Source organism: Callorhinus ursinus, unplaced genomic scaffold, assembly GCF_003265705.2.
Source record: "Callorhinus ursinus isolate GAN/ISIS: 27379988/994484 unplaced genomic scaffold, GSC_fseal_2.0 scaffold25, whole genome shotgun sequence".
In the NCBI taxonomy this organism is placed as follows: Eukaryota; Metazoa; Chordata; class Mammalia; order Carnivora; family Otariidae; genus Callorhinus; species Callorhinus ursinus.
The window spans coordinates 15,803,372-15,816,123 of NW_027397087.1; the positions used below are offsets into that span (position 1 = coordinate 15,803,372).

At 37.3% G+C, this 12,752-nt stretch overlaps 2 protein-coding genes across 7 annotated transcripts in view; one reads left to right on the forward strand and one right to left on the reverse strand.

Annotated features, from left to right (window-relative positions):
• The window catches only part of FAM227B (family with sequence similarity 227 member B), a 206,131-nt gene that overhangs the window by 72,768 nt on the left and 120,611 nt on the right, over positions 1 to 12,752 (reverse strand). The window lies entirely within an intron of this gene.
• FGF7 (fibroblast growth factor 7) overlaps positions 1 to 12,752 on the forward strand; it is a 63,971-nt gene that overhangs the window by 18,049 nt on the left and 33,170 nt on the right. The window lies entirely within an intron of this gene.

The following is a 12,752-nucleotide window of genomic DNA, read 5'->3' on the forward strand; positions in this document are numbered from 1 at the left end:
GGCAATGATCTAAGCAGGCACAGGGAGCACTGGTGATACTAGAAGGATGACTGACACACCATGGTGAGGACCAATCCTGGAAAAGTTATGGCCTCCTCAACACCCATTCTTGTTTTCATCTGACTGTCAACTAATTCCTGCATATCAAAAACTACATGCAGAAAAAAATGATAATTAGTTGATCTTGGTTTAAGGAATATCTGCATTAAAAGGAGATACAAAGAGGAAAAGTCTTTAAGAATTAAATGAGCAAGGAGACACAGAGAAGAAGTCTTTAAGAATTAAATGAGCTATACTATTAAAACCAAGCAGTGGGCTAATAATTTTTGGATAGGGAGTCTGCCTACTTATTAGTAGCACCTATGAGATTGATGCTGGACATAGTGACTAGTGCAAAGGGTGGCGAGGACATATGTATGTATACAGAGAGAGATCTAGGGAGAAGTGGGGAGCTGGTGAATACACTCTCAGTCTGTTTTAGTGCCAGTAGTCCGATCCTTGGATAATCTTGGTGTTTTATAGTATTTCAAACTGTACTTCTGATAAAAGCTTGGTTGGTCTGATTCATATTGCAGCATCTCTCATGGGGAGATCACCTGCAGGCAGTAGACAATTTGCTCCCTTGTTTGCATGAATAATGAAGACATCATACAAAACTTTGAAAGACTGATGACTTTTTTTTCACTCTTTTATTAATTCAACAAAATTCATTGATATCTTCCCTATCCCAGACTCGGACTACAATAATAAGCAATTCCACAGTCTACATTTTTATTTTTATTTATTTATTTTTTCTTTAAATTTTTATTGTTATGTTAATCACATACATTACACATCATTAGTTTTTGATGTAGTGTTCCATGATTCATTGTTTGTGCATAACACCCAGTGCTCCATGCAGAACGTGCCCTCTTTAATACCCATCACCAGGCTAACCCATCCCCCCACCCCCCCTCCCCTCTAGAACCCTCAGTTTGTTTTTCAGAGTCCATCGTCTTTCATGGTTCGTCTCCCCCTCCGATTTACTCCCCTTCATTCTTCCCCTCCTGCTATCTTCTTTTTTTTTTTCCTTAATGTATATTGCATTATTTGTTTCAGAGGTACAGATCTGTGATTCAACAGTCTTGGGCAATTCACAGCGCTCACCATAGCACATACCCTCCCCAATGTCTATCACCCAGCCACACCATCCCTCCCACCCCCCACCACTCCAGTAACCCTCATTAGTTGGGGGTGGAGGGTGAACTATAAGTCAGAGGAGGCAAGTTCAGAGCAATTAGCGGGTTGCCTGACTCAGCTTGAAGAAATGGGCATGAAGTCTTTTCTGGGAGGAAATGATCTGAAGGATGCAGTATGAAAGAGAGAGGACAAATATATTACCCTCAGAGGAGACACTTTAGAGATGCTTGGTAGTAAGACAGTATTGAAAAGCTGGGAAATGGAAAGTGACTTAATACCTTGCCAGGTATCAATGTTAAGCTCACTAAGGTAACCTTTTTTCCTATTAAAAATATTAGAACATTTGCCCTTTATCAGTTGTCAGACTTTGATTGCTCTGTTTACTAAAAATGACTATTTCTTTTTTTTTAAGCTTTTATTTATTTATTTGAGAGAGAGAATGAGAGAGAGCATGAGAGGGAAGAGGGTCAGAGGGAGAAGCAGACTCCCTGCTGTGCAGGGAGCCCGATGTGGGACTCGATCCCGGGACTCCGGGATCATGACCTGAGCCGAAGGCAGTCTCTTAACCAACTGAGCCACCCAGGCACCCTAAAAATGACTATTTCTTTTAAAGGGTAATTTTTAAGGGTAATTTTTTCTTCAAAGGGTGACTTTTCTGAAGGCATAATTTTTTTTTAATTTTTTATTGTTATGTTAATCACCATACATTACATCATTAGTTTTTGATGTAGTGTTCCATGATTCATTGTTTATGCATAACACCCAGTGCTCCATGCAGAATGTGCCCTCTTTAATACCCATCACCAGGCTAACCCATCCCCCCACCCCCCTCCCCTCTAGAACCCTCAGTTTGTTTTTCAGGGTCCATCGTCTCTCATGGTTCATCTCCCCCTCCGACTTACTCCTCTGAAGACATAATTAAAGTCCTGCTAATTGGAGTAATATTGTTTTTCTGGATAACTGCCTACTTTTTCTTTTTAGTGCTTTTTCAGTCTTTGATCATAATTGTAACCTGTTTAAGTCAGGTGGCCATAAATATTCACTGTAAAAGCTACATTATCATTATGGAGGATATTTTTCCCATAACAGTTTCTAAAAAGTGAGAGACACAATAGTTTTAAGGCATACGTTTGGCTTTTAAGGACAAAATTATGGAGGTTACCTGCCACATTCTTCAACTTTTATAACCATTAGAGCTGCATCCCCTGGTACAATTATGTAAGCAGTGCACTCAGTAGTCAAGTAGCTGTGCATAGCTTTATTTCCTCTAAATCATGAAGTAGGCAATGAAGGAAGGTGTTTTCCCACTTATATAAGCCTATCAAGGTGTCTCTGTTTCTGAGAAATTGTGCTCAACTCCCTGTACAAAATGCATTACAATACATACAATAATGTTGGATGTTTAATAGACATAAGGAGGTGCTGTCGACTTTGAAAAGATTCTGGCCAAGTTTGGTCTGGAGATTTTCTCTTAACTGGCTTAAAGTTGATCAGATATTGAATACTAATTCATCGCTGAAGAAGATGAGCATAAATCTATATCATTGTGATTAAGTTGTACTCAGACCTAAAATTCATGATGTTTTAAAGTATTATTTAATATTGTATCAGGTATTGGGGCACCTGGGTGGCTCAGCTGGTTAAACGTCTGCCTTTGGCTCGGGTCATGATCCCAGAGTCCTGGGATTGAGCCCCACATTGAGTTCCCTGCCTAGCGGGGAGCCTGCTTCTCCTTCTCCCTCTGCCACTCCCCCTGCTTGTGCTCTCTCTCTCTCAAATAAATAAATAAATAAATAAAGTAGTTTATCAGGTATTTACATTAATATTACTACTAAAATTACTGTACTATGTAGAAATAAATTTTGTTTATTATTGTCATGAATCTTCTAATTTAGTCTATATAAAATTACACAGTGTACAACCAGGAACATTTTCATTGAGTGACTAAACATAAGTAGATCGCTAAAATGATGTTAATTCTTTTAAAATAGGTATGTCAATATTGAAATTGGTGCAGAACACTTCATTCCATTCTAATTAATTCTCAGAATACCTCTTGCTGTAAGCTTGCAGTTATACTACTAGTCCATTTCACAGAAAGAAAGGAAAGACTTGCAGGAAATTGGTCAGCCTGATAAGCTTGCTAATGTACAACTTCTAGTTTTAAAATTATACATAGGACTATTTAGGTGTTGTTCATTTTAATTAAGAAAGATTGGTGTTAAAAAATTAGCTGATAATTGAAATGATCATAGCAAAATCCTCTATGTGCAATGACTGGAGTGTTTTCTGGAAATTCTTGGATAGTCAGTTAACTCATAGAGAACAGGCATTAAACAGTAAGCCTGGTGACTTCACTGTGTGACTAACATCATTAAATATTAAAGAGTTAAAAGTTCATGTTCAGAATACTGATTTAAACCTTCCAGTTTCCTTAGAGCCCACACAGGTTACTAAGAGACTTTAAAGGGGCAAAACTGAGGCATTTTTAAGTAACATTTTCTCTCCTACAACGAAAGAGGTAAACTTACTAAGATGTTAACATGTGCCTGGCACTGTGCTAAACACTTTATGTATATTACCTCATTTAATCTTCACAGAGCACTTATAAAATTGGTAGAGTTATGTTCATTTTGCAGATGGGGCAACTCCAAAGCATAGTTTTAGTTATCACCACATGATCACTATACTGTCACTGGTGTTATTAAAACATCACACATGAATTTGAACCCAGCAGTGGGATAATTTGCATATGAAGAACTATAAACAGCTGAAATTTTCTTCTCTGTAATATGACCTAATGAGTACTTGGCTTTATTTCCTTATTAAATAAAAACTCTACTCCAACGTTCCTTGACAAAACATCTCCATCTGTCTTCCCCTGAGTTGGCATAGAAACATTCAGTTTATTTTGTGTACAAATTGCTAAAGATGTTGCAAAATTTAATTTGGTTGTATTTTAAACACATTTGATATTTATTAAAATATTTATACTTCTGTTCACTAGTGCCTACATAATTATAGTATACATACATATATGCATTTAATATCAGAAAATAAATCAGATAATTTTAGGAGTACAGACAGATAATTTCCCTCTCTAAAGGCCACTCAATCCAAACAGAACAAACACAAAAATAAAAAAAAGAAACAGCACAGAGTTTGTTCCAACAAGCACCGCTGAAGGATAGGTTGAAAGAGAAATAGTTTACTGGCAAATTGGTTCTTTCTTTTGTCCATGATTACTATGTTCTCAATTTATTTCTAATCCTTTTAGGACCTTGCCCAATAAAAAAAAAAAAAGAGGAATAAAAGGGGGGGACAAAAATGAAGAGTTAGTGCAAAGATTCTACTTTTTTAAGATTTTTTTTGTGCTTCTGTGTAAATCATATTGTACCTTTGAAAACTAGACATACACATTATTTGTGACCTGACTGACCTTAGGTGTTTTCAATATCTTAAAAATATCTTGGAAGATTTTTATTCTCAAAGTTGCAAGGGCTCTTTTCAACAACTAGAAGACTATTTATTGCAATATTGATTGAGTATATATTGTTATGCTATGTACTGTGGGTACATAGATGCATAGGTAGAGACCCACTATTTGAAAAAATTCAGCCTATTTGGGAAACCAATACCAAAAATTCAATTTTAATAGAATATGGTAAATATGTGATAAAAATATGTTCAGGGAGGGAACCTAGTGGAGGGCAGGTAACATAACCTAAGAGAGGCTGAGCAAGACTCTGAAAGGACATGATGTTTGAACTATATCTTCAAGAGCTAGTGGGAGTGAACCAGACTAGAGAAGTGGGTAGGGAAGAGGGAAGGGAGTCAAGAAACGGCATCCCCTCTTGGAAAATAGCACATGAGAAAAGCTGAGTGATGTTTCAGGAGGTATGTATGGGAATTATGGGAATTAGTGTTTCTGGAGTATCGGCTTCAAGGTAGGAAGTAGGGAGAGATGAGACTGCAGTGAAGTCTTATTTCTTGCAAAGTTACTTTCCATTGTAGGGAACATGAACTTTATTCTATAGGTAATAAGGAGCTCTCGAAGAAGAATGTAGAAGCAGTAACTAATAAAAAATAGTTATTTTCATTATTCACAAAAATGACCTGGATGGTTAATATTTATTAATAATTGGAAGATTTATTCTAGTAGAAAATTTAGCCTCTTTTCATACCAAAGCTTCTTACCACAACCACCCACAAATGACAAAGTTAGCTCATGTTAATTAATATCCCTTACTTTTTGCTATCAACTTTTTGCTCTAGGAGTTTATGAATGAACTAGATTGTCCATTGGAGAAAAGGCAGAAAAAGTAGGCCTGAAAAATTTATCTATGATTTATCAGTCTTAGTTTATCATACCAGTAGTTCTCTTTTAGTATAAACATTAATACATATTATTTACCACCTAGGAGTAGATTGGATTGAATGGAAAGTGAGAGGCATGGAAATAATACTGTATTAGGTATTATGGGATCTGGGCTTTAATCCTTTTCTTCCAGGAATTAATTGAATGACCTTGGGCAAGTACTTAACTATTCTGGGCCTCAGCTGTGTTTTTTTTTTTGTTTGTTTGTTTTTTTAAGGGGGTTAGAGCAGATTGTTTGAATAGGTTTCAACTGTAAATGTTACCCAAAGTACTAAGCAACGGAGAGAGAGAGAGAGTGTGAGAGAGCGATGTATTAGCTGTCTATTGCTATATAACAAATTACCCAAAATTCAGCAGCTTAAAACAATATTTGTTATATCACAGGATCAGAGGGTCCTGAATCTGAGAGCAGCTGAGCTGAGAGGTTCTGGCTTAGAGTCTCTCAGGAATTACGCTGTCTGTTGGGGTTGCAGTCTTCTCAAGACCTGACTAGGGCTGAAGGCTCTGTTTCCGAGCTCTCTCCCATGGTAGTTGGCAGGCCTCAGTTCATAGTAGCCTGTCAGCCAGAAACTTCCTCTTCACTATGAGGGCCCCCATAGGCTTCCTCAGTGTCCTCACAACGTGGTAACTGGCCTCCCTCAGACAGGGTGATGAGGGAGAGGGAGAGAAAGAGAGGAAGCGAGAGAGGGCACCTTCAAAATGGAAGCTGCAGTGTGATTTACCATCGCTTTTGCCTCATTTGATTTGTCATGCAGACCATACAGTAAAATGTGGGAAGAACTACACAAGGATATGAATACCAAGTGGTGGATATCGTTATAGGCCAAACCAAAGGCTGGCTACCAAACATGGTTTCTGCATCTAAAGATCTTTTAGTCAAGTTGGGAATCAACGTATAAAGAAAGAATAAGTTAAAGCAATAATAGAGCAACACATTTGTGAAATCAGCCTGAAAAGTAGATAGCTGTCCTTACAGAAGCTGCCAGTTTGGCTTAAGGTCTCATTAGGAGGCATTCTTACTGCAAACTTAGAAAGGAAACCATATAGTGCTAATATTTGAAAGCAAAAAATTTTCAATCTCAATCGACATTATGATTTTACATAAATTCCTGAATTTTTCACTTACTGGAATAAAGACATTATTTTCTATTTAAATTTTTTATACACTAAAACTATGGTATATTTCTAAGTATCACTGTTTTATTAATTTACTTTATTATTTTAAAAATAAAGATGAAGTAATTGGTATGTTACGGGGGGAGCAGGCTGACAACAATTTCACTAAAGAAGACCTCTGATAAAAATGGGAACACTTTTTTTTTTTACTTTTTAAATTTTATTATGTTAATCACCATACATTACATCATTAGTTTTTGATGTAGTGTTCCATGATTCATTGTTTGTGTATAACACCAAGTGCTCCATTCAGTACATGCCCTCTTTAATACCCATCACCAGGTTAACCCATTCCCCCAGCCCCCTTCCCTCTAGAACCCTCAGTTTGTTTCTCAGAGTCCATAGTCTCTCATGGTTTGTTTCCCCCTTCAATTTCCCCCCCTTCATTTTTCCCTTCCTGCTATCTTCTTCTTCTTCTTTTTTTTTTTTTAACATATAATGTATTATTTGTTTCAGAGGTACAGGTGTGTGATTCAACAGTCTTACACAATTCACAGCGCTCACCATAGCAATACTCTCCCCAATGTCTATCACCCAGCCACCCCATCTCTCCCACCCCCCACCACTCCAGCAACCCTCCGTTTGTTTCCTGAGATTAAGAATTCCTCATATCAGTGAGATCATATGATACATGTCTTTCTCTGATTGACTTATTTTGCTCAGCATAATACCCTCCAGTTCCATCCACGTCATTGCAAATGGCAAGATTTCATTCCTTTTGATGGCTGCATAATATTCCATTGTGTATATATACCACATCTTCTTTATCCATTCATCTGTTTATGGACATCTTGGCTCTTTCCACAGTTTGGCTATTGTGGACATTGCTGCTATAAACATTGGGGTGCACATACCCCTTCGGATCCCTACATTTGTATCTTTGGGGTAAATACCCAGTAGTGCAATTGCTGGATCATATGGTAGCTCTATTTTCAACTGTTTGAGGAACCTCCATACTGTTTTCCAGAGGGGTTGCACCAGCTTGCATTCCCACCCACACTGTAGGAGGGTTCCCCTTTCTCCGCATCCCCACCAACATCTGTCATTTCCTGACTTGTTAATTTTAGCCATTCTGACTGGTGTGAGGTGTATCTCATTGAGGTTTTGATTTGGATTTCCCTGATGCCGAGCAATGTTGAGCACTTTTTCGTGTGTCTGTTGGCCGTTTGGATGTCTTCTTAGGAAAAATGTCTGTTCATGTCTTCTGCCCATTTCTTGATTGGATCATTTGTTCTTTGGGTGTTGAGTTTGATAAGTTCTTCATAGATTTTGGATACTAGCCCTTTATCTGATATGTCATTTGTAAATATCTTCTCAAAATGGGAACACTTTTAAAGTTAGAAGCCACTAATCATGGAAAATTTGAACTGTCACATGGAGTTAAGAGGTAGTTTGATCTAGTTCCCCGGGATTTAAATTAAGAATGCAAGTCAATTCAATATTTATGAAGCACTTCTAATGCACAGAGTGACACTGAGTAATAAAGGCTATGAAGATAAATAATATAACTTTTGTCTTTAATATGATTCTATAGGAAATAATTTGCTAAGTTCTCAAAGTTACTAACAAGTTTTATAGGAGCAAGGGAGAGATTAGGAGCATGAATGTGAATATATCTGGGTGCACCCAAAGAGGTGAAAAGGACAGAAGAGAAGAATCAGGAGAAGAAAGCTTCGTGGAAAAAGTGTATTTGAACAAAGGGGGTATTGGTTGGAGGATTTTGATAGAGGGTGAAGAATTTTCAAGCAGACAAAAAGTTTGCAAAAAGGCAGGGATGCAGTAGGGCAACTGTAAAGAACGGTGAGTCCTGGAGAACAGGGTGCAAGGAAGTGGTAACACAGAGCTACTAAACCAATGAAATGCTTGAAACCATATTTTAACTTCATATTATGCAAGGAGAAGATAGGAGAGCACAAAGAGAGTGAAGGGGTGGAAGCAGAATGCAAGGAAGGAGGTGAGGAAGTAAACAAAGGAAGACAGGAGCAGGGGCTGCAGTAGGTAGAGTGAATACGAAAGAGAAGCAAAAGGTCTACACAGATACATCACGAAGCAGGAGAGAGAAAAGGCAGAGGGCTGCTCTGGACATCCTGCAGTCCACAGAGATTTTGGCAGATATAATCAGAGAGCCAGCCAGAGTTAGGGAGGATAGCGGATTTATCTTCTTGAATAAATTGTCTGTTCACCGACTGGTATTACCCTAGTCACTGAATGAAATCACACGAAAGGTCAGATATGCAAGCCTGTGGTTTCCCACTCTGATTCAAGGCTTTCACAAACTCATCCTTGTAATAATTTATGGAGACGGCTCATCAGGCCCATGGTAAATAATTATAATCTTGCATTGTATTGTTATTTCTTTTGACAAGTGTAAAATCTTGAGAATATTAACTGAGAAATTCCTTTTGTACACTGCTGGCAAAATATAGTCTCATCACTTTGAGCTTACTTAGGGGCTAAGTCTATTTTGAGCTTCCCTAAGAAGTAAGCCAAGGTCACAAAACTAGTTAGTGGTAGAGAAAGAGAAATACAGAATCTCGGGTGGGTAGAGAGAAATGATCTTCCAGGGTATAATACTTTCAAACAATCACATACATTTTTTAAAAAGCTGATTTGGGTAAAACGGCAGTCCGTCCAGGGAAAATTGTTAGTGCATGAGAGAATTTTTACGTTGGAATGATTCTGTCCTCACTAATGACTCCAAACGAATTCAGCTAACTTACCACCAATATGATGAAGAAAACATAAAATCAAAGATTCACAGACCAGGAAAAAATTGAATAAACAGCTGGTTTGCCTTTTGCTTTTCATGCACATTAATATCTCTGGCAGAAGTAGAAGCCACAGGCTCTTGTTCTATAGGGATCTAGCTTTAGCTTTTGTAACCAGAGAAGACTGACCCACTCACAGGCTGCTTTAGTTATCCTATTGATTTGAGTATTTTAAACTACTTTAATGCTGAAGTGCAGATAAAGAACTGTAAAGTTCAAAGGGTGGAAATTTAACACAACACATTTTGCTCCTGTTTATAGCTACAGTGTTGGAAGGCAAGATGAATGGAGATTAGTTCAGGAACTCTCTCATAAATTACTAAAACTTTCTTTTCAACCTTCTCCCTGGCATCTCACCACTGATGCTCCCCCAACTCTTCTGTTTCCCCCCCACTTCTCCTTCCTCCACTTCTCCTTTTTCCTCCCTCTTTGCTTAGCTTCCTCCTCTTTCTTTTTTCTCTCCTTTCTTTCTTATTCTTTGAGCTCTTTTTCTCCATTTCTTTGCTTTAACTAGATGCACTCTAGAACTGAAGTACATATTAAATATTCATTAAAGAGATTGAGTTAATTACCTGTACTTGAATTTTAAAAGGAGTTTAAAAAGAATAACATATTTATCACATTAAAAAACTACTTACAGTTATAATTTTGTCAAAATGCACAGGAAAAATGTTTGAAAATAAATATACTAGATTTTAACAGTGATGTTCAGGTAAATCTCTTTACTTTTTTTAAGTGGTTTCCAAATAGTCTTTGATGAGCATACACTCATTTTTTGATGGTCATGAACATATCTGTAGATATTTATGGGTATACATTTAATTATAATAAACTATGTTGTTTTTGCCTCTTTTAGTCACACTCTGACTAGGTAAGAAAGGCTCCCCCAACCACCAGCAATCTAAGAAATTCAAGACATATAACTGTCAAACCTTTTTGTAAAGCTCTCCAAAAATGGAACCTCTTGCAATCCATTCCAGTATTTTATTACCTGAACAGTTGGAATATTTTCTCATATTTAGAGAAATTATCCCTGCTTTAATTTAAGCCCTTTTCTTTCTTTTTTTAAAGATTTTATTTATTTGACAGAGAGAGACAGCCAAAGAGGGAACACAAGCAGGGGGAGTGGGAGAGGGGGAGGGAGAAGCAGGTTTCTGGCCAAGCAGGGAGCCCGATGTGGGGCTCAATCCCAGGACCCTGAGATCATGACCTGAGCCAAAGGCAGACGCTCAATGACTGAGCCACCCAGGAGCCCCTAATTTAAGCCCTTTTCATTATGTTCTTTTTCTGCATATAAATTGACATGACTAATAAAAGACTTTCATATACTTAGAGAAATGATATGTCTCTTTTCTGTCTACACTCACCTCTTAATGATTTCATCTAGTCTCTTGGCTAATCACCACCAAATTTATGTCTCTAGTCTAGACCTTTCCCCTAAACTCCAGACTCAAAAATGCATCTCTACCTCCATGGCTATTAGACATCCCAAACTTAACGTGTCCAAAACAGAACTCGTATTTTCCCCTCAATGCTTCTTGAATGGTAATGACAATGCCACTCTTTCTGCCGATTGAACCCTGGGCTCTGAAATCATCCTTTCTTTCACATTTCTACATATTTCTTTCTTTCACATTCTACATTCAGTCTGTTAGTAAATCTTATTGTCTTTCTCTCCCAAAGACACCCACACCTGACCACTTCTTGCCACCTCCACTGCTGCCACCTTAGTCTAAGCTATCAGGTGGTCTCCCTGTTCCCGCCCTTGCACTCCTAATACAGAATCAAGGGATTCTTTCAAAATATAAATCAGATCATGTCACTTTCTGCTCAGAAAACTCTCCAATATTCTCTCCAATGTTTTCCCAATTTACTCAGAGTAAAATCTAAGATTTTTACGATGACCCACAACGCCCTAGGAGATCTGCAGCCCTCACCATCAGCTCACAATACCACTATCTCCCTTGCTCATGCTGTCCGATTCGCACTGGCCTCATTGCTGCTTTGTAGGACAAAGTCAGGCAAGATCCTGCATTGGTCTTTGCATCATCTGTTTCTCTTCCCCAAGTATTTCCTTCCCTAGATATTTGGGTAGCTCACTCTCTCACTTCTTTCTAGTCTTTACTGAACTGCTACCTTTTCAGTGAGACCTTTTCTATTCCCTCTACCCAACATGTATACTTCCTATCCTTTCTCCTCTTTTATTTTTCCCCTTAAGCATGTATCACTGTCTAACCTACTCTATATTATTTTTATTTATCTTCTGTGTAAATTGTTTCCCTGACTGGAAGAAAAAGGTGTTTCATTCACTGTTGTATATCCAGAAATTAGAATGATGGCTGAACACAGTAGGTGCTCAATTAATATTTGTTGAGGGGATGAATGGATGAATTTCACAAATATTTACTGACTACTTATTGTCAGGCACTGGGTTAAGCACTGGGGATAGCAAAGAGAACAACAACAACAAAAATGTTACCCTTCTTTGCTTAGGAGATGACAATAAATAAATACAGAAATACAGACATGCCAGGGAAAATGTAAACACAAGAAGGAGGGAATTATGACTAGATCAATTTAAAAACGGCTCAATGTTAAGTTCACTTTTAAGCATTGTGGTTAGGTATGTGCATTTGCCTGATTAGGGATGTTAGATGACTTAGAATTATCAGTTGGTCTTTAAGATCTTAGCACATTCAAATCACTCCGATCTGTAACTAATATCAGAATCATTTTGGCTTATAAGAGTTCTTGAATAACCTGTTTTTAATTATTCTGGAAAATTAAATTAAATTAAATTAAAATTAAAATGTTTGTAAAAATGTTTCCTTATTTTGCATTTTAGAAAAATCACTAGAACAAAAAGATGGTAATACAAAAGTGGTTTTCAAATATTAAAGTGGGGTTTGAGAGATTTAAGATCTGAAACTTCATATAACATCCTAATTTGTATTCTCACATAGACTGTCAGAATTGCAACAAATAAACTACAGTACTTTTTCTACAACTGCATGTTCTTGGGAGAATGACTTACAGATATTTATTAAATATTAGTTGCATAACTGAACATCTGGATGACTCATTGAATAAAAAAACACATTTATTTCCAATAACAGTAATAAAAATAGGAGATAATATGTAGAGATCTTTTGTTATGTGCCAAGAATTCTGCTAAGTGCTTCACAGGTACAGAATTAACTCTCAAAACCGCTATCACGAGGTTGGCATTATTATCTTCATATCACAGGTGA